The following is a 22,871-nucleotide window of genomic DNA, read 5'->3' as shown; positions in this document are numbered from 1 at the left end:
GGCAAAGAGAACACCACATACAAACACTCCTGGGCAAATTTCTTGGTGTGCTTGAGGAATGTCAAGGGGGCCAGTGTAGATGGAGCTGCTGTCAGCCAGCGGAAGAGTAATAGGCAATAAGAGTAATAGGAAATAAGATCCAAAGGGTAGCCAACTACCAGATCCTGTAGGGTTTTATAAACATAGTGAAGACTTTTATTTTAAGAATGTAGGAAAGCCATTAGAGGGGTAACATCATCTGATCACCTCTTAAGAAGCTCACTGTGGCTGTTGTAGGCACAAGGGTTTCCAGCAGAGGTACCTGTTAGGAGGCCACTGCAGTGATCCAGATAGATGAATGATGCACTAACTAGGCTGGTAGCAGTGGGTATTCTAAGAAGCAGTTGGATTTGAATAATATTTTCAGTGGGTAGAGGTGAGAGGTGACAGTGTGCTCGCAGCCCTTGCAGCCCTCGCTCTCTCTGCGCACCTCCTCTGCCAGGGCTTCACTTTGGCGGCACTTGAGGAGCCCTTCAGCCTGCCGCTGCACTGTGGGAGCCCCTTTCTGGGCTGGCTAAGGCTGGAGCTGGCTCTCTCAGCTTGCAGGGAGGTGTGAAGGGAGAGGCGCAGGCGAGAACCGGGGCTGCACACGGCGCTTGCGGGCCAGCGTGAGTTCCGGGTGGGCGTGGGCTCGGCGGGCCGGCACTCGGAGAGGCCCCCCAGGCTGCAAGCCACGGGCAGTGAGGGGCTTAGCACCTGGGCCAGCAGCTGCTGTGCCCGACTTCTCGCGGGCCTTAGCTGCCTCCCCACAGGGCAGGGCTGGGGACCTGCAGCCCGCCATGCCTGAGCCTCCCCTCCCCGCCATGGGCTCCTGCACGGCCCACGCCTCCCAGACGAGCACCGCCCCCTGCTCCTCGGTGCCCAGTCCCATCGACCACCCAAGGGCTGAGGAGTGCAGGGGCATGGCACGGGACTGGAAGGCGTCTCCACCTGCGGCCCCCGGTGCGAGATCCACTGGGTGAAGCCAGCTGGACTCCTGAGTCTGGTGGGGACTTGGAGAACCTTTATGTCTAGCTAAGGGATTGTAAATACACCAATCCGCACTCTGTTTGTAGCGCAAGGTTTGTAAACACACCAATCAGCACCCTGTGTCTAGCTCAGCGTTTGTGAATGCACCAATGGATACTCTGTATCTAGCTACTGTAGTGGGGACTTGGAGAACTTTTGTGTGGACACTGTGTCTAGCTAATCTGGTGGGGACCTGGAGAACTTTTGTGTTTAGCTCAGGGATTGTAAACGCACCAATCAGCACCCTGTCAAAACGGACCAATCAGCTCTCTGTAAAACAGACTAATCAGCTCTCTGTAAAATGGACCAATCAGCAGGATGTGGGTGGGGCCAGATAACGCAATAAAAGCAGGCTGCTTGCCGTAGCCCTGGTAACCCGCTGGAGTTCCCTTCCATACCGTGGAAGCTTTGTGCTTTCATCCTGTGCAACAAATCTTGCTGCCGCTCACTCTTTGGGTCCGCACTGCCTTTATGAGCAGTAACACTCACCGCGAAGGTCTGCGGCTTCACTTCTGAAGCCAGCGAGACCACAAACACCCCGGGAGGAACGAACAACTCTAGACGCGCCGCCTTAAGAGCTGTAACACTCACCGCGAAGGTCTGCAGCTTCACTCCTGAGCCAGCGAGACCACGAACCCACCAGAAGGAAGAAACTCTGAACACATCCAAACATCAGAAGGAACAAACTCCGGACACGCCGCCTTTAAGAACTGTAACACTCGCCGCAAGGGTCCGCGGCTTCTTTCTTGAAGTCAGTGAGACCAAGAACCCACCAGTTCCGGACACAGAGGTAACTTCTGTTCATTGTTTAAGATAATTCAAAGGCTGCTTTCTCTGAGAGATATTTCCTGAACTCTTCCTCCTTGCTAGGTTGAGTTTCTCTTTGCTGTAATCACCCAAGCAGCCCTCTTTTACTTCTTTTTGACATACTACATTTTATTAAGTGCTTTATATGTATCTGCTGTATCTGTCTGGCTGCGAATTCTTTAAGGCCCAGGAGCATGCCTTATTTCTTTCTAGTGCCTGGCACTGTACTTGCACATAATTGGTGTTAAGTGAATGATTGTTTAATAAACATATAAATCAAAAAAATTAATAGGAAGTAAAATTGGGAAGAAGAAAATGGATAGGGAGATAAGCTGAATGTAGTGTCATATCATCGGTGGTTTTAATTTTGGTGGAAAGTTTTTCTGAGACTCAAACAGCCTGGATGTGTTTGGTGGTGAGCCTTATCCTTGTGGTCTTCTTGTATCTCTATCAAACAGACTGAAAAATTCCCTTCATTGTAAATAGGATCTGAAGACAACTTCTGTGTCCAGGAGTCTCAGAAGTTAATATAACAAATTTATGAATATGTAACTTCTGGAGTTTCATAAAAAACACTTCTAAATTTTCTCTGCCTTTGAGAGTAGATATTAATTTGAAGTTTATTGATGGTGGAGGGATAATTATAGACATGCCATTTATCTCAGCTCCTCTGAAACTGAAGCATTTTGAATAATATATGTTTATACAGCCTGATATCCCATGTGTCAAATTTTATTTTAATTTGAATATAAAATATAGAAGATAAAAGTGTCAAAATGATCTTACCGGTGAAATCCTTTTTATTGTTGTTCATTTTCATGTGGTAATGCCCTAAAAGGAATAATACGAACATGCTTTTGAAATGCAGAAGGAAGAATAGCATGAGCAGATTTGAGCCAAGGAGTGAGCTACCAGAGACCAAGTTATTCTCTGGGCTTTATTATTAGCTGACTTTGTGGATTTGACCAGGGAATATGGAGTAAAATAAAAGCAAGCACTATCAATAATTCATTCAATCACAGTCGATAAATTAACAAACAACTGCCAAGAAATGGTATTTGCATCAGTCATACTAAGTACCAAGTGGGGGGATTCCATCAGCTGGAGGTTATGTTCCATTGAGCTAACAGAAAACCCAAGAAGAGGCTATTTTTCTCATACAATGAGAAGGCCAGAGATAGGCAATCTGGAGCAGTAATTGCTGCTTCCTGTAAGCTCTTTCTGGCTCTGTTCTGCCGTCCCTTAGAGTATAGCTTTCATTTTCATGGTTACGAGATGTCTGTTCTACCTCTAGTACGGTGTCTGCATTCCAGATATTTTTCATGTATCTTCTTACAAGCATAGTGTCTAGCTCATAAGAGGTACTCAAATATTTATGTAATACATGAATAGATGGTGATTCAGTGAAAAAAAAAAATCTGAAGTTGTACAAAAGTGGAAGCTCAGTGTTCCAAATTATTTAATAGCCAGTCATCATCAGATGATCCGAGCAATTTATTTTTGCATAGTTACAGGCTGTGTTCTACAGAAGTAGAGAGTAGACCCTCAGATGTAGTCTGGTGTTCAAGATGTTTATTAAGGATCAGTATCTGTAAAAGGAAAAGAGTTAGAAGCAATATCAACTAGAGGAAAAAGCTAACATGCTGTGCAAGCCCAATGAAGCCTCTGTAGGTAGCTTTAGAATAAGCATTGCCTGTTAGACTGGTCTTACGTTGGGTTGAAATGACCCAGTTTCCATATCCCTACTATCTCCTATCCCCTGACACTCTGCTTAGTCACCTAATGCAGGCTGCTCTGGGAAAAATACGAACTTGAGTGAGGTGGCTCTCTGCAGCTAAGACTATGAAGAATCTGAGAGTAGGAGGCTGCCTGGTGACTGCACTCCCCACTGCTGGGCGGGAAGTCCTTTCTCGAAGTGATCTGAGTGGCAAACCTCCATATCTGCTATAGTATGATATTTCACATATCCAATAACCAATGTCACTTGTCATGACACAAAAATAAAATGACAAGATCCATAAAACAAAAGGAAAGAAGAAAGGCATAATGAGAGCAGAAAGCTTTAGCTCAAGGAAAGTGTCTTAATCAGCTTGGGCTGTTATAACAAAATAGTATATAGACTGGGTGACTTAAACAACAAACATTTATTTCTCACAGTTCAGGAGGCTCAGAAGTCCAAGATCAAGATGTTCGCACATGTGGTTCTTGGTGAAGGCCATTTTCCTAACTTGCAGACAGCAACCTTCTTGCTGTATTCTCACATGGTGGACAGAGGATTCCTTTCTTTTCTTGAGAAATAGCACAGATTCACAAGCTTCCTTCATTCTGTCGTTTTTGAATGTTTCCTCTAGTTTCAGCTGGCAGTGTTTCTGCTAATATAATCCCATTTCTTTTCTGGCTTCTGTTGACATCACGGATTAGGTCTGTGGTTCACACCCACACTAATCTCCTTATCAAATGATTGGTCAGATACATGCTTGGTATTTTCTTCTGAACATGCTTTCTCATTTTTTTTTTTTTTTTTTTTGCAATATAGACAGGCTGGGAATTTTGCAAATCTTTAAGTTCTGGTTTCCTTTTGCTTAACAATTCTATCTTGATGTCATTTCTCACTTTTTGCATTATACTCTGAGCAATCAGGAGGAACCAAACCAGTTTTTCAACCCTTTGCTTAGAATCGTCAGCGAAATATCCAATTTCATTACTTGCAGGTTCTACCTTTCACAAAACACTAGAATAAAAACACAATTCAGAATAATTCTCTGCCACTTTATAACAAATATTGCCTTTTTAAAAATGTTCAATAACATGTTCCTCATTTTTGTCTGAAACCTTATCAGAATGACCTTTACCATCAATGTATCTACCAACATTCTGTTGATGATTAGTTATGTATTCTCTGAGAAGATGGAGGGTTTTTTCTTTCACTCTCCTCTTTTCTTTCTGAGCTCTCACTAGAATCCCATTGAGCAGTACCTTAACAGTGATCTCGAATTGTTCTGGTATGCATCTGAAAACCTTTCTAGCCTCTATCCATTATTCAGTTCCAAAGCTGCTCTATGTTTTTAGATATTTGTTACAGCAGCAGCCCACTTCTAGGTACCAATTTTTGTCTTAGCTCTGGGTACTCTAAAAATACCATAGACTGGCCGGGCGCGGTGGCTCACGCCTGTAATCCCAGCACTTTGGGAGGCGGAGGTGGGCGGATCACAAGGTCAGGAGATTGAGACCATCCTGGCTAACACGGTGAAACCCCATCTCTACAAAAAAAAATACAAAAAATTAGCTGCGCGTGGTGGCAGGCGCCTGTAGTCCCAGCTGCTCGGGAGGCTGAAGCAGGAGAATGGCATGAGCCTGGGAGGCAGAGCTTGCAGTGAGCTGAGATTGCACCGCTCAAGTTCAGCCTGGGCAACAGAGTGAGACTCCATATCAAAAAAAAAAAAAAAAACCAAAAAAACAAAAAACCATAGACTGGGTGGCCTAAACAACCAAATATTTAATATATATATCATATGTATGTTATATATACATTACATATATTATATAATAGAATACATATATGTTGTATATAATATATAATATATATATCTAGTCTCTCTGTATATACATATATATACACATATATATATACAGCAAGATGCTGTCAGTTTCCGTTCTTGGTAAGCGCCTCTGCCTAGCTTGCAGACAGCTACCTGTATCCTGATCTGTCTCCTTGTAGTTGTAGCCTGACATGGTGGAGATGGGAGGACCTCTTTTTAAAAGGGCATTAATCCCATCATAGGGGTTCCATTTTTGTGATCTCATCTAAAACGAATTTTCTCCCAAGGACTTCACCTCCTAGTAGCACCACATTGGGGGTTAGGGTTTCAATATATAAATTTTGAGGGGACGTAAACCCTCTGTTTCAGTCCATAACAGAAAATGATGGCTATTGATATTGGAACTCAGCATTGACTTTGCCTATCTAAATGCAACATCGTTAATGAACAGTTCTCAATGAACAGAAGTCTATACTTGGGCAAAGTGGTTTAACAGCAGCAAGTACTATTTAAAACTGATTTGACTGGAAGGAAATGGTTTATAAATGGGATTTCTAATGCAAGTTGCTGTTTTGGCTCTCAGTATGGAATCTAAGCATGACAATCTCAAATAGAGCCCCACCTTGTGGTTAGTAGAGGAAGCTGCTCATCTCAGGAAATGAGTGGTTTGCTTTCTATTCTTTAATAGTGTGGGCTGAAGTTCTTGATTTTTAAAAGCATATGTTTTTTGAATTTTATCATTATATTAATCATTTTCACGTGGATACATAGCTGATAAGCAGTGCTTGATTTTATGACCCTTTAGCTTTGTCATTTGTTTCCCATATGCCCTCTTAGAATGTCCTTGGTACACAGTCCCCTCACCTGTATGTTATTTCTGGTCACTTTTTTACTCTCAGATGACTCTTAACTAATCAGTTACTGAGCTGAATTTGGCTCAGGGAGTATTTTTGCCTTTCAATAATGATAGCCTCTTGATAAAGTAAATGCCTTTAGGACCCTAGGGAATGACTCAATAATAGTGTGTGCTGGACATTTTGGCGTAAGGTGGGAGAAATATTTTGGACGGAAAGAAAAGCAGGAAGAGAGGTGCCAGACTTATTTAAATCTAACTGAATCTATACTATATAGGAAATTAAAAATATAATACAATTTTATTAATTATAAGCATAGTCTATTTGTTGTTTCCTTTAAATATTGCAACTAACACATTTTCTCTTTTGCCAATAAAGGAAAACAAAAATATTTCACTCCAAAATATACTTCAGTGACATATTTCAAGAGGGCTATTCAGAGGGCCTACAGACAGGAATAGCCCTGAAAAGCTGCCTTTTGTGGAAAAATTTGCATCTGTAGAGAAAAATCTACGTTAGCGAAATAAATACCCAGACTTTCTCTGAGGCCCTCCCTCTTATCTAGATCTAGAAAATATGTAGTTAACCACAAACTACCATCTCTTTTTTTCTGAGAGCTGCTGTCCGTGAGGTTTCATGTACATAACAAGCACACCTTTACCCCATGCCTTTCTTTCTCCCTCCTATAACCGTCTTGCTACACTCCAAGCCCATGTTTTTTCTATAACCTGAAGATGTTGTAAAGGTGTTAACCACCTGGTCCTTTCTTTGAGTTTTCACATTTTGTATTACTTCCATGCACACGTGTGTGCAATAATAAATTTTGTTTGGCTTTTCTCCTAATGGCCGTTTGTCAGCTGATTTTCAGTGAGCCTTCAGAAGGCGAAGGGGAAGTTTCCCCTTGGCTTTTGCAGTTTTGTTGTACTGAGCAGGACAACCAAAACCACTCCGCTCCTCTGGATGTCACATCAAGGGAACCCAGGATCTGACACGCCAGCCGTAGGGTAAGAATAGCTTCCCAGTCAGATTCCCAGGTGTCTGTCATGAATCCTGTTGAGAGGTCGGTAAAAATCACTGATTATCTCTTTTTCCTTTTTCAAATTAAGATTAATGGAGGAAAAGCATTTACAGTAGTCTTAGGTGAAGCAACTCTAGTTTATTTTTTAGTATAAATATTCATATGTTTGGTCCTTGTGCTCTTAAAAGTAATGACAAAACCTGCAATTACTCGTGCACCAACCTAATATCTCAAACTTCTCAAAGTTTAAGAGTGATTCTAGGACACCTTCCATTTGCTATGTCTCTCCTTTTGCCACCTTCAGTCTCCCATCTGGTTTCCTTAAGTGATTGCTACGTTCCCCTTCAAGACCGTAATTCCTCCGTTTGGTGGTCACTGGATGAAAAACTGAAGAAAGAAAATAAGAGAGTTTCAATTACCACATAAACGGATCTAAAAGATATGCTAGTGACTCTAGGACCCCTTGAGGAACAAAGCCAAGGTGCCAGTGACCCCTTTTGGGGCTGCCTTTATTTCTCATGGAGTGCTGAGAGTTATGAGTTGATTTGGCCTTATTTATTAGTGGATGTTGCCCTGAAATCAATGACCCAGTTAAGAAATTGAAACTAATTTTAAAAGCCACCTATTCAACTAAATCCATCTCCAAAGTACATATTTATGGCGTTTCAGTGGCTATTTAAAAGCTGTTTGTGAAAGAAATTTACAAAGAAAATCTCCATTTTCAAGGGCACCTTCCTCTCTGCATCTAAACCATGAGTAACTTTTACAATGAGAAAGGCAAGTTTACATAACAAACCTTACTTTTACTTAATGTGCTTTTCCTGACTATCTTTCCTTATCTGTGCATTTACCTAAGCCCCTCTTTGTCTTGGTGGATAATTATGTTTAGATCTATGTTTTGTGTCTTTGAGATATAAATTTTCTACCTTGTTCCATGTAAGAGTCATTCCTTTAGAAGTACAAATTTGGGGTTGCCTGCCTATTTTCTTAGGGGAGTAAAATGAATAATCAGAAGACTGATCTGAATTGGGGAAAGCAAAACTATTTGGAAGCCAGCAAATCAAGAATCTTAATGAAAGCTGTAAGATCTGCTTCTGTCTTTGTGTCTGTCTGTATGTCAATGTGTATTACATGTATGTGATATTGCTATGTGATCTGAGATATCTTTGGAAAGTAAAGCTAGTTTAAAAACTGTTGGTAAAATAAAATAGGAAAGTCTTCAGAATTGCCGGTACTAAATATAGTTTAGACATTTTTGCCTGAATCTCCTTTCAGATAGGTATATGCTGTCTCTGCTACATGTTTTAACATCATACAACTGCTGCTTTTATAGTATTTTTTGCACTTGCTTGATTTGCCTGTACGCTAAAGCAATAAGGGCTGGCTTCTGGGCTCACCAGAAGCTTTGCACACATCTTACTGTGAACTTATGTTTTTGATTTTTGGTCTCTGGATTCTGGGGTCTGGGTAGGTGGCCATAAGAAGGCCTGGGGACATATGTGTGCCTGTGGCACCTGGGCTACTAGCTACCATCTTCAGAGCTCTGTCCTCTGTTCTGGGCTCTACCTTGATATATAAATCTAGGACCCAAATAGGTGCCATCCTTCACAGCCTCTTTGGTGCTACATGGTACATGGGACTCAGGACAACTGGGGAAGTCATGGGGAAGTGTGGTATCTGTGTAATAGTTTCAAAATTATTTTTAGTAATTTAAAATCTTAAAGTCATGTTGTATTAGTCCATTTTCATGCTGCTGATAAAGAGATACCTGAGACTGGGTAATTTATAGAGGAAAAAGGGTTTAATGGACTTTAAGTTCCATGTGGCTGGAGAGGCCTCACAATCATGGCAGAAGGCAAGGAGGAGCAAGTCATGTCTTACATGGATGGCAACAGGCAAAGAGAGTGAGCTTGTGCAGGGGAACTCCTCTTTTGAAACTTCAGATCTCATGAGACTTATTCACTATTGCAAGAATAGCACAGGAAAGACCTACCCCAATAATTCTATTACCTGCCATTGGGTCCCTCCCACAACATGTGGGAATTCAAGATGAGATTTGGGTGTGGTCACAGCCAAACCATATATGTTTAGTTAAGTAATAGATAATTATACAATGTCTAAGTCATTTCTAAGTAAGTTAAAGTATGAAAACATTAATTATTAAACATAAGTTTATTTACTTTGACATCTTATTTTGCTAAGGTATAGAAACACTAAATATAATTAGAGCTGTTAATAAACAAAAAATTGAGAATGTTTCTAAAAATTATAAAATGGCTTTCACCTTTAAATAGTGATATAAAACAGTCCAAAAGTACTCATTTCCTAGGTTTCCCTAGAAATTAGTGTTACTGAGTTAAGATTAAATATATGTAATTATATATATGAGAATATATATAAGTAAAACTAATGAAATAATTCCATATGCAAAGTGTATGAGAAAAGTAAGGTATGTTTTTGGTGAGGAAAGTTATAGAGGCATAAAGATTGTGTTTATTGAGAATGAAATAATTTTGTCTATAGGTTATTTAAAGATTGTTTAAAGATTTACAGCTTATTTAAAGATTCTAAAGGACAACATGATATTGATAAAACTAAATAACAGTTTCTGACAGCCCCAGGAACCTCAAGAGATTTTGGGGGTCTTCAGCTAAAGAGGAGTTCACCCATCTCTCTTTTTTTTCTTTGTTTTTTGAGTCAGGTTCTTGCTCTGTTATTCAAGCTGGAATGCAGTGGCACAATCACAACTCGCTGAAGCCTTGGCTTGTGTGCCCAAGTGGTCCTCCCACCTCAACTTTCTGAGTAGCTGGGACTACAGGTGTGTGTCACCACACGTTGCTATCTTTACATTTTTTGTAGAGACAAGCTCTTGCTATGTTGCCTAGACTGAGTTCACTCATTTCATAAAGGTGTTACAGACACAGTATTTGGCTTTGCTTGTATGCCTCGGGATTTTTAAAAGTTAAATCCAAAATTCCTTATTAAAAAATTCCAGCAAAGCCAGCTTAAAAAGAGCCTATATAGCAATCACTGTTCTTTCTATACTTTATGCAAATAGGCCAAGTGTAATAAAACTAAACTTATTTTGTACATAAATTGGTCTTACTATGATTTCTCTTTGTTAGAAATGGGGTACTGCAGACAGGAAAATTATGTTTCAGAATGAAACCTATAGTTCATCTGTTACTAGGTTCTGGATCATTTTTTTTGAGATTTTATTATTTACCTGCAATCTAAACGAAATCCTAAATTTCCAGTTTCCTCAAATATACGACTGTGACTCTGTAGACTAACATTTCCAATTTTTCTTTCTCTCTTCTAACTTAGAATCACTAGAAATTAAAACTGTGCTTTCCTTAAAGCCCTGCAAATGGAAACTAGACAACTTGGTAAAAACTTCAGAAGAAATCACTACAGCTATCTTTTTCTTTTTTCTTTCTTTTTTTTTTTTGAGATGGAGTTTCGCCCTTGTTGCTCAGTCTGGAGTGCAGTGGTGCCATCTCGGCTCACTGCAACCTCTGCCTCCCTGGTTCAAGTGATTCTCCTGCTTCAGCCTCCCGGAGTAGCTGGGATTACAGGCATGCACCATCACTCCTGGCTAATTTTGTATTTTTAGTAGAGACGGGGTTTCTCCATGTTGGTCAGGCTGGTCTCAAACTCCCAACCTCGAGCTATCCACATGCCTCAGCCTCCCAAAGTGCTGGGATTACAGGCATGAGCCACTGTTCCCGGACCCATCTGTCTGTCTGTCTGTCTACCTGTCTGTCTGTCTGTCTATCTATATTTGGCCTTCATGACTGTTGATGTATGGACTACTCAGAAGGTTCACTAGAACATATGATTTGAACTACAGTCTACAAAAATCTGTCCAATTGCCACGCCTTCCCAATCCAACTGAAGGTGTTTTAGAGACTTGAGAAAAACTAGTTTATAGACTACTCTAGACATTAACCTTAGTTTTTCCTTTGTTTCCATAGACATACCTCTTACTAACAGACATGTTACTTACAAACATTTTACTTACAAACATCTGTTTGCCTGCATCATATGTAGAGACTTGGCTTTGAGATCCCATCTGCAATGCCGCCTCCTGGAATGGGGCACAACTGTTTAACTGAACCGACTTATAAGAGACTGATTCAAGAAGAAATCAGCTGCTTGGTCTAATGTATGCTTTTTCCCCTTCCCCTTTGCCAATCTCTTATCTCACAACCTCTGACCCAAATCTCTTCATAGCTACCAACCCCATTTTAATATGTGAAACTTTCTCAACACAAAGTTTCAAATGGGGGACTAAAGAAAACCAAAAATGTTTTGTACCAAAATATACTTCTTGAACATATTTTGAGATGGTTATTCAGAGGGCATGCAGACAGGAATAGCCCTGAAAAGCTGCCTTTTGTGGAGATTTGCATCTGTAGAGAAAAAACCACATTAGTGAAATAATAAATCCAGGCTTTCTCTGCAGCTTACCCGGATCTAGAAAAGATTAACTCAGCCACAGGATACCATTTATTCTTTCTGAGAGTTGCTACTTGGGAGGTTTTATCTATATAATAAGATTGCCTTTGCCCCATGCTTTTGTTTCTCTCTCCTTCCCATTACCAGTCTTGGCATGCTCCAACCCCCTAACCTCATGGCATGAAAGCATCAACCAGCTGGCCTTTTCTTTGAGATTTTACATTTTTTATGACTCCCATGCACATGTGTGTGCATTAATAAATTTTGTTTTGCTTTTCTTCTATTAGTCTGCCTTTTGCTAGTTGATTTTCAGTGAACCTGTAGGGGGCAAAGGGGAAGTTTTCCCTTGGCCCCTATAGCAATCACACTCTTCTTAGCAGACAACTGCATGAGTGCTCTTAGAGATATCCAAACATGATCATAAAAGCACCAGTAAGAGGGGAAAATAAAGTCATTTTGGCATTGGCATTTGCAAATAAAAATGTTATTATAGAATAAATTTTTTTTCATGATAGCCTATATATTTTCAACAGTAATCCTTTGTTTTTAATGAGATGACTTTGTTTTGATTTTGTATTTTATCATTTTTATTGTTTTATGTTGTTGTTACTGTTTGTATTACTGCTTTTGAAGATTCTGAATCCTGTATTAATTATTTGGGTAGAATTTATCATCAAAAGCTAATTGCTCTTATTAGAAATGTGCTGTTGTGTTTTGCTGTGGGAAGGAATACTTTAATAAGGCTCTGCAAAGTTTTGAAGACAGTTTACTTCCAGCCACTCAAAATGTGTTGTCACATTTCTGACCTCCTCTGACAGGATTAAAACCTTTACACAGACAAAATAAATAGAAATATGCCTCTCTTCTTGAATAGTTTGCATTTTAATTAACAAATAATTGTTTTCTGATTATAAAAATAATGCAACTTAATTTGTTATAGAAACTGAAAAACAGAGAACAACACACACATACAGAGTAAAATCCTTTATAATAGTGCTACCCAGAAAGAATCACTGTTAATATTTTGGTATACATCTGGTGAGTGTCAAACACAATTATTTAGAACACTAATATTCTGTTAGTACATACTTTTTAGTGGTTGCAAATGGATCAACTTTCTTTAAGCGGTTTCTAATTTTTACATTATATTGTTTTAGTTTATTTTTTCAGACCTACCCAAGAATGCACTTGTTTTAGCTTTTATAAATACTTTCATATAAAAATATGAATTTTTATAGCTTTTAAGGTCTAACTTTTTCTTAGAATACATTCTTAGAGGTGCAAATGTTGGGGCAAAGAGTACATGGATGTTTTTATTCTTTGATACATGTGGAGTAACTATGTTATAGAAAATGTGTAACATTTTGCACGCTCACTTGCGATATTTAAGAAAGCACATTTTCTGACACCTTCCATAATCCTGGGTATTGTCATTAAAAAAAGAGTGAGAGAGAAAGAGAAACTTGCAGTTAGATAGACAAATAATGAAGTTATTAGTAAGGATGGGCAGAGTTTTCATAAGTTTATTTGGCAAATGCATTTTTCTTTTAGTCCTTTGCCCCTTTTCTTTTGTGTTTAATCTTTTCTTATTGTTTTTTTTTTTTTTTTTTTTTTTTTTTTTTTTTTTTTTTTTAGCTATTAAGAATAGTAATTCTTGTACACTGTTGGTGGGAATGCAGATTCCCAATAGTCATTATAAAAAACAGTATGGAGGTTTCTAGAGAGATGAAAAACAGAACTACTATATGACTTAGCAGTCCCTTTTGTAGGCATGTTCCCAAATGAAATTACCACCTCATAAAGATATCTGCCCTACCACGTTGATTGCAACATTATTGGCAATAGCTAAAACATAAAAACAACCTAAGTGTATATCAATAGACAAATGGATAAAGAAACGATGGTATGTATATACGATGGAATATTATTCAGCTCTAAAAAGAATGAGATCTTGCCATTTGCCACAATGTGATGAACCTGAAGGACATTATGCTAAGTGAAATAAGCCAGAATGAAGGACAGATATCACATGATTTCATTCATCTGTAGATCTAAAAAATAAAAAATCAAATATACAGAGACAGAGAACAAAAGAATAATTACTTCGGGTGGGGAAGAAACGGGGAGATGTAAGTCAGAGGATACAAAGTAGCAGATATATAGGATGAGCACATCTAGAGATCTAATATGCAACATGACTATAGTTAATAAAATTGTACTGTATTTGGAATTTATGCTAAATGAATAGGTTTTAGCTGTCCTTGCCATAAAAACAAACAAAAATAGGTAACTATGTGCGATGATGAATATGTTAATTTGTTTCATTAATTTGCTTCCTTAACATATTCATCATCACACAGTTACCTGTTTTTTTCCTATGTATCTCATAGCGTCATGTTATATATTTTAAATATATTAATACAATTTATTTTAAAGAATAGTTACTGTCATATATATTACAAATACAGCTTCCAGTTTAACTTTATTTTTGCTTTATTTGACTATATGTAGCTTTTTTTTTTCTTTTCTTTTTTTGAGACAGAGTTTCGCTCTGTCACCCAGGCTGGAGTGCAATGGTCCAATCTCGGCTCACTGCAATCTCTGCCTCCCAGGTTCAAGAGATTCTCCTGCTTCGGCCTCCTGAGTAGTTGGGACTACAGGCATGTGCCACCATGCCTGGCTAATTTTTTTGTATTTTTAGTAGAGACGAGCTTTCACCACATCAGTCAGGCTGATCTTGACTTCCTGACCTCACGTGATCTGCCTGCCTCAGCCTCCCAAAGTGTTGGGATTAGAGGCGTGAGCCACCGTGCCAGGCCTGTTTTTTCTTAACATGATGCATCCATTTTTTCTTTATTATTTCTTCTTTGCCTTTGAGTTTGAATATTTTCATTTTACCTGAGGCCAGAGTTTTCTCTGGGAGATTCCGGACCTGAGCCAGTAAATAGGGCAGCATTTTTGGCTTGTGAAAGTAGGTGAGTAGAGACCCTGCATTGACTTCTCATGTTTCATAACCTGGATCCAAAGGGGTTATGTCGCATCTTTTTGACATAGTGTTAAAAAAAAATCAGTGCCTCATGGTTTTTCATTAAGCTATTTTAATAGTCCTTAATGTTTTTGCCAAGAATTTCATGCCAAATCTAAAAAATGTAGGATAATCATGTGTTGGCGAGAACATGTACTTTGGAGTCAGATAAACACACCTGAGCTGGAATTTTAGTTATTCTACTTACTAGTTGGTGATCTTGGGTAATTTATGGAAATTTGCAGTCACAGTTTCTTTCTCTGAGAAAGGGGATTGATAATACTTGCCTCATCAGGTAATCATGATGTATTAGCATGCATTTTTCTCCTTTCTTTCTGTTTTCTCTTTCCTTCCTCTTCTCTGCCTTCCCTCTTGCCCTGCCTTCTCTCTGGATTTCTGTTGCATTAGTAAATGAGTGACTAATACTTTAGTCTTAAAAGTTATTCAGTAGATGAAAGTTTCTCATTAATCTTTTAGGTAATAATATCTCAGGTTTCTATCTGAAATTTTCAGTGCATCCAAGATTATATTTCTTTGATTTTTCAGAACTAACGTATTACCTTTCTCTTACACTCATTGAAGTAAATAAGTTGGCATTTTATTCCTGTCACCTTGGCTTATTCATACTCCAAAGATCTTTGTTTATCTGCAAATATGAGGCTTTTTGAGCATTCAGTCTTCATGTAATTTATAAAAACGTTAAATACAGAACCCATCAGTATCCCGGAGAGATGCTGCTTAGATACTGTCTTTTGTCCAGGGCAATTACTATTTTTCAGAAACTAAGCAGAGAGTATTAGAGACTCTTTCTGGGGTATCTTCTCAACTCACAAATGATTTTTAAACTGCCTTCTGGCCCTGCAAGGAGGGACCCCCAGCAGCCATATTTGCACTGTGTGATTCCTTCCCTTCTGGCCATTGCCGATTAGACCAGAATAGGTTCATCAGATGGTATTTTCTGGAGTGAAAGAACTGGAACTAAGGATTTTTAACTTCCTTTAGTTTGGCCTTTCAAATGGAGGTAAAGTAAACCTAGGGTTGTGAAGTGGCCATTGTGCATATTTATGTAGCCTGAGAAACAGCAGGATGGGAATGCTACGAGATGAAATGTGCTAAAATAAGGGGCTCAGCCTTCTGGAGGCTTCTGAGGCCTTGATTCTTGTCTCTTGTGGAGGCCAGATTACATTTCTGTGTTTGGAGTTCATGAGCTATCCCTTCATCATCGTGATACATTCTCATTTTTCTTAATGTAGCTTTAATTAGCTTCCCTCACATACAGCTGAAGCGACCTTTACCTTTTTTTCTTTTAGCTCAAATATGTAATATTTGGTAAGTCTTTATTTGTCTCCTATTAGCTCTCCATATTTTACTTCTAGAAAATACTCACAAATGGAATTTCTTTTTCTCCCATTTGCCACAAACCACTCTCCGTTTACAATGATTCTATAAAACAAAACAGAACCATTTGTACACAAGAAAGAACATGTCCAATTTGGATTTGACTCCCAAGAACATTAATCTTAATATTAATCTTTTGATTAATTGTCTAAAATTAATCTTTTGACATTCTATTGGTATATAGTTGAACCAAACTATTTTTATATCTGCTTTTAAAAAAGGGCATAGGAAGGAAGGCAAAATCTTGGAGATTGATTATATTTGGTTCTCCTTGTATGGCTTCCTGTTCATGTTTTCTAAGCCCATTTTGCACACCTGTGCTTTTCATAACCATAGAAACTGTACTTAGATTTACATTGTCTGATGCTTGCCAAGTCCAGCTTCAGTTCTCTGAGAATTGTTAGTCCTATTCTGAAACATCTTATAACTTTGCTGCTCTGATCATAGCTTTTTAAACTAATGGACTCTTGACTCAAACTGGATGTATTTGGATTCTTTCTCCGAGGGACTAAATATGATACGATAGGGATGTTTGTTAGTTGGAGTTGGGTGTTAAAGCTGAAAGGTCATATCAAACTGGGGCTCTGTACCTAGGGCAGTTGTGATCCACCAGCATCTTGGAGCTAGGCATGCCTGTATTCATAGAAAGAATATTTTAAAAGACTGTACATAGAGAAGCTGAGATGAGCTATGCTGTATAATAAAGAATTTGTCTGGTCTCTGTCTCAGGTTCCTGGCACATATCTTCTAAAGCTCTTGGAATTTCCCAAGTGATAGAGGTATTGAGTCCTTTGGTTCACACCTGAGTTTATGCTAATTAGATGACTCAAGATCAGTCCTCCAATCACTTTAGATGGGGGTTGGATACCAGAAAGACCAATAACATGATGAAAAGGTGACTCCTTTGAGGCAGTCTGACCTCTGGGGAGGGGAGAAAGACTGGAGATTGAGTTGAATCACATGGCCAATAATTTAATCAATCATGCCTACATAATGAAATCCCAATTAAAACTCTGGACACCAAGGCTCAGGAGAGGTTCCTGACAGATGAACACATCAATGTGATGGGAGGTTGACCTGTTCTGTCCATGGGAAGAGAACATGCATGCTCTGTGTTAGGGACCCTCCCAGGCCTTGCCCTATGTGTCTCTTCATTTGGCTGGTCCTGATCTGTATCCTTTATAATAAGAAAACTTTAATCGTAAGTAGAGCACTTTCCTAAGATTTGTGACTTGGTCTAGAAAATTATCAAACTTGAGGGGTTTGTGAGAACCCCCAAATTTGTAGTCAAAGTGCGGGTGGCCTGGGGAACCCTGATGTTCAGCTGGAGTCTCAAGTGAGAGTAGTCTTGTGGAAGACTGAGCCCTTAACTTGTGGGGTCTTTGCTAACTCCAGGTAGTTAGTGCCAGAATAAAAATGGCAGCATACCAGTTGGTGCCATATAAACTATAATATAGGTCTAGAGAATCCGAAAGAGAAATTTCAAGTTTTAATGTTCCGACTTCAGTGTAGAAATTAACTGCCACAGTAAAACTCTCCAAATAAAGATTTTTTGAGGAAAACATGATTTTCCTACTCTACTGTCTTATAAAGCTTCAATCATGGCAGAGTTTATAGGTCTCTAATTTTTCTCCAATTCTTATTTTGACCTTAAAGTCTTAGTGGTTCTTTGTCTAAGCCCAAATTAATCACACTGTTAGAACATGAGGGCAGGAATGGACCCACAAGATCGTTTGGCTAATTCCTTATGTTTTCACAAATGAGGAATCTAAGAAATAGAGAAGTGAGACATCTGACGTAGGATCGTATTAATAATTACTGGTAAAATCTGGATTCAAATTATCTTTCTTTTCTAATTCAACAAATGTAATTTCACTTTTCAGCAACATCTATTGACTAAAGCTTTATTTTTTTCAGTGTTAAAAATGAAAGCGAACTTTGCTGTCATAAATTTTTTATAGAAAAGGATGTGGCTGTGAGTTGACACTGAATCTCACCAGGGAAGCTCCTTCCCATGTGAGGCTGCCTCACCAGTGTCTGCCTTTGGGGCCTGGTGTTTGGGTAATAAGTGCTTTTAATAAATGAATTCTTAATATAAATTGAACTCACTTCTTTTCCATGACTTTGCTTTTTTGGTTGACTTTATTTCTTGGTGAATCTTTGCAAACATTCATTTTCTGTGAGTGAAAATATCTATTTTGCTATTTTTTTTTTCTGCTGTCTATGGATATCCTGAAAGAGGAGAGATTTTATTTTATTTTATTTTTTGGTATAAGGCACTGAGGTATACTTTACATACAGTAAAATTCACTCTTTTAGATGTATGGTTGAGTTTTGATACACATATACAGTTTTGTGATGCCACATCAATCAAGTTATAGAATAGTTCCATTTCCCACAAAAGTTCCCTTGTGTCCTTTGTAGTGTATACTACCTTCCTACCCCAATTTTCAGATAAACAAAAATAGACTTTATTCCAAAATTACCAAAGGAATGTCTGAGGACATAATTCAGAAATCAAGAAATATCTAGGATGTTCATTATTATTTCTATTTTTAATTTATTTCATAACTTTAAACACATTTAGTTTATAAACTCAAATAGTTGTATCATGCCTAATCTTTAGGTTGTGAAGCTTTCCCTTTTTTTTGGTATGCTGTCTCCTCCTCATGGTGATGCATTTCCCTCTGTAATTTGCAATTTTCTATTGTGAGTTCGTCTTTTCCCTGTTGTTTCTATTGTGTTGCCAGTGTCTGAGTCACCAGTGATCTGAAAGCACCCCTTGAAAGTGGTATTATTTACTTCTGTCAGTGCTCTAGATGTTTCATCAGTTCCATAGATGTTTCATCAGTTCCAGACCAGTTTTCTTATGTTAATTTCTTGGCTTAAAATTTCTGCCCCATGAAGGAAGTGTAACTTTGATTCTACATCCGCATATAGGGCAAACATGGGTTTCTAAATTGCTTTCAGAAAACTTTCTATTTTCCCGTCCTGAAGGGAAGTTTCCTTGACACTTTGCCTCCATGGGGACAGAATCTTTCTAGTTTCTCTAGTTTCATGAATTGGCTGCTTGGACCTAGTTTCTGGCTCTCTGCAAGAGTCCTGGTTCTAACATCACTCTCCCCACCCTGAGCCTGATTCAGCCAAGATACTACCATTCAAGCTGTCATCCTCTAGATCCTACATTTGGGTCCAATATCACTCTGCACTGTTAGTGCATCAGATAAAGCTAACGCTTTTAAGCCATGTCTAGAACCTTTGTCTTAATAGTTGATAATGGGAAGTTGTCCCATATTGGCTCATTTTAACGTGTATTTAGATGTGTCCTTGATAATTTTTCTTCAGGGAATCTTATTTTCTAAATAGTTTTTGCCAGTTTTTAAAACATTTTACTCCTTCTTTCATATATATTTGATTGCCAATATAAAATAATCGCTGTTTTTACCTGTTTTTAACTTGTCTCTGTGGATTGACATACAATTCTGGCTGGTTAGTTATCAGTTACAGACAGTTTTAATTTCTTCACATTTTCATTTAGATTAAAAGGGTTTAGGCCTAATATTGGGCTCCTTCATTTTATCTTGCATTTTAGAAATTGCAGAGTGTCTATTTGCCAGAGATTCTCTTTTGATCTTTGCTTTTATTTGTTGCTTTCCCTCCTGCCTGCCTATGCAGGCAGTGAAATGTATTAATTTTAGATTAATATTACTGCAGTGAAATGTATTCCTCAAAGATTACTGCTGAAGGTAATTTGTGTACTGTCATTACTTAATCTTCAGCATGGTCTGTGTGCTGTCTGATTTAGAGCAGTCCACATTCTATTGTTGCATCTTATGTGATGCCTGCAAATGCCTTTATGCTTTCATTGTGTTAGAGATTGCAGACTTTTAAAAAATTTACCTCTAGTGTTCCCATAAGATTGTCACACTGTAGAACGGAATTCACTTTTTTGTTTAATTTCAGCTGTCAGTCGAGAACCAGGCAATTGACACATTACTGAAAGAGAATTAGAACAACCTGCCTGGAGTTAAAGTCCCTTAGTTAATGGATAAGTCACCAACACACAGTTTTTTAATAGGCAGAAATTGCAAGTCACACTGCAGACCATTTATATTTCTATCCTGTGTTGTATCCATATTTCATGTAAAATATGAAGCTAAGTTGGCAGAGATTCGTGTATCCACACTGAAGGTCCATGTTTGGCAAAAGACTATACTGATGGCATGCATGCTTTAATTGATGCCATGAAATAGCCCTTTACAGTTGGTACTGTTATTTTAAGGCTGCTTTTTCTCTTTATACAAGGTGGGACCATGCTTTCCAAATAAAACTCAGCATTCACTGACTTACAGAATTGTAGTTTTGAGAACCACGCTCAAACGTTGTCAAAAAATTCTAGGGCATGTACCTTTTAAAATGATCTGTTGTGTTCTTTTCACTTTCCATTCTCTTTTGGTGCATGCTGCTGCTACTGTTTGCTGTTAAATGGTTGCTGGTTTCACTTCTCATGCTAGTTGTTCACCAGATGGGTGCAGGTGTGAGTTAACGAAGGTAAAAGCTAGGTCATTTGAGAAAAATATGACTTTTCTGAAAGCTAAATCATAGAGAAACTGCCAGATACAAAAACAGAGATAAACTATACATTTAAAAACTCATTTTAATAAAAACAGATTATGATAAGATAATTCCAGTCTGTTTGATTCTAGAGTCTATTCTCTTAATTATATTGTTAAGCAACAAAATGGGGAAGGAAGCAAACTTAAGTTGAACTTTCTGAGCCTCAGTTTCATTTTCTATGAAATAAGGATAGTAATATCTCGAGTTGCTATGGGGATTAAATTAGATAATGTATGTAAAACGCAAAAGACAATCTATAAAGGTTTACTTTTCTCCTGACGTCCGTCTAGCCCAGACTTGCACTAGAGGTGATTAGGTATTTAGAGTTCAAATAACTGAGTTGTGATGTCAGCAAAATCAAAATTAAGCAGATTGAATTTCCAGATGTGTCCAAATGTCAATGAAACCAATATTTAAGCAGAGATCTACTGGACTGCGCTGTAACTCCATAAGCCTTGAATAATTGAGAATTGACTGTAAACTGAGAATCGTATTATGTTCTGCATTATGACCTTGCATTAACAGAGACTGAACAATTGAGGGTTTGGAGGTGAGAGAAATAGCCTGGTGCCTGTAATATTTCAGGAGGAAATGCAACAATATAACAAGCAACACAAGTACTGGAATTAATTGAGAAGGTCTCATTTATCTCTGGAAAATTTCTCCCTTCAAATGCCACTTATCACTAGAGTGTGGATTCTCTAATGTATTTAGTGATCACTCAATTATCTTCAGTACGCTCTCCAGCCTGCTCTTACAGTACAGACTTTTCTGCATTTTCAATTATTCTAGTCTCTAGTCACATCTCAGTTATGTGCAAAAATAGGCATTGTGGAGTTGCTGCAAATCATACTTTCCAGGTAATACCAAGTCTCATTTAACTTCCTTTTTTTTGAAATGGAGTCTCGCTCTGTCGCCCAGGCTGGAGTGCAGTGGCGTGATCTCCCCTCACTGCAAGCTCCGCCTCCCGAGTTCACGCCATTCTCCTGCCTCAGCCTCCGGAGCAGCTGGGACTACAGGCGCCTGCCACCACGCCTGGCTGCTTTTTTGGTATTTTTTAGTAGAGACGGGATTTCACTGTGTTAGCCGGATGGTCTCGATCTCCTGACCTCGTGATCCGCCCGCCTCAGCCTCCCAAAGTGCTGGGATTATAGGCGTGAACCGCCGCGCCCGGTCCTCATTTAACTTTCATAGCCATCCATCACCAAACATTTTGTTGGAGAACCAAAAACGGTGGAGTAGGGGAGCTGAGTGAATTTCTGAGTCTGCTGGAGTTGATAACTGTGTCATGGCTCCAGTATTACTAGCCCTAGATAGAGATAATTTAAAAAATCATCCCTGTAACCCTAGGTACTGATTATCTATTGCTTCATAGCAAGCCACCTTGAAACATATGGCTTAACATAACAATTTATTTTTATATCTCACAGTTCTGTGTCTTAACTGGTTTCAGCTTGGCATCTCTCTTGTAGTTGAAGTCAAATAGAGGCTAGGGCTACATTCATCTAAAGGTTCAATTGAGTTGGAATGTGGCATGGCTGGCAGTTGATGATGACTATTTCCTAGGAGTTCTGCTGGGGCTACATGCCTGAACACCTACCAGTAACCTTTTCATGTGGCTGAGACCTTTCATATGGCGACAGTCCTCAGAGACCGCATCCCAAGAGTGATCCTTTTAAGAGGCTCAGGTAGAAATTGCAAGGTGTTTTTACAATCTTCTCAGAGGTTGGAGTGTCACTTCTGTCATATTCTACTGGTTCAACAAGCCACTAAAGCCAAGCCCAGAGTAAGGTAATAAGACTCCACTTCTTGATGAGGAAATGTCAAAGTCATATTGCAGAACAGCATGTTGGATAGGAGATACTATGGTGATCATCTTTGGAAGATACAATCTGCCACATCCAGTTTTTCTTTTCCAGATGCCAACAGAGCTCACCTGTATCCAGAACACTCCTGGGCTCTGGCTGGTTTAAATACTTTCTGCATTGACTGGTCAACTCAGAATAATTTATAATTAGTAAGATGTATAGAAGAAATCAGAAAGTATCAATTTTCACGACATATCATGATTCTTTCACAAATCAGACGTTCTTGCATTCTTATTC

The 22,871-nt window shown here is 38.7% G+C and overlaps 2 long non-coding RNA genes across 2 annotated transcripts in view; one reads left to right on the top strand and one right to left on the bottom strand.

Moving 5' to 3' along the window:
* Positions 1–1,437: 1,437 nt before the first annotated feature.
* The window catches only part of LOC134736344 (uncharacterized), a 393,342-nt gene continuing 371,908 nt past the window's right edge, over positions 1,438–22,871 (top strand). The window contains exon 1 of the long non-coding RNA XR_010120300.1: positions 1,438–1,837. This is a non-coding gene — a long non-coding RNA (uncharacterized lncRNA). The remainder of the gene's footprint in view (positions 1,838–22,871) is intronic.
* Positions 7,389–11,406, bottom strand: LOC134736337 (uncharacterized). Its single transcript, XR_010120292.1, has 2 exons — positions 11,290–11,406; positions 7,389–7,652 (listed from the first exon to the last, which is right to left on the bottom strand). It is a non-coding gene; the product is annotated as an uncharacterized lncRNA (long non-coding RNA).

The sequence above is a fragment of the Symphalangus syndactylus genome, chromosome 1 (assembly GCF_028878055.3).
Source record: "Symphalangus syndactylus isolate Jambi chromosome 1, NHGRI_mSymSyn1-v2.1_pri, whole genome shotgun sequence".
In the NCBI taxonomy this organism is placed as follows: Eukaryota; Metazoa; Chordata; class Mammalia; order Primates; family Hylobatidae; genus Symphalangus; species Symphalangus syndactylus.
The sequence above is the reverse complement of the archived record's forward strand: the minus strand, read 5'-3'. Positions and strand labels throughout refer to the sequence as shown.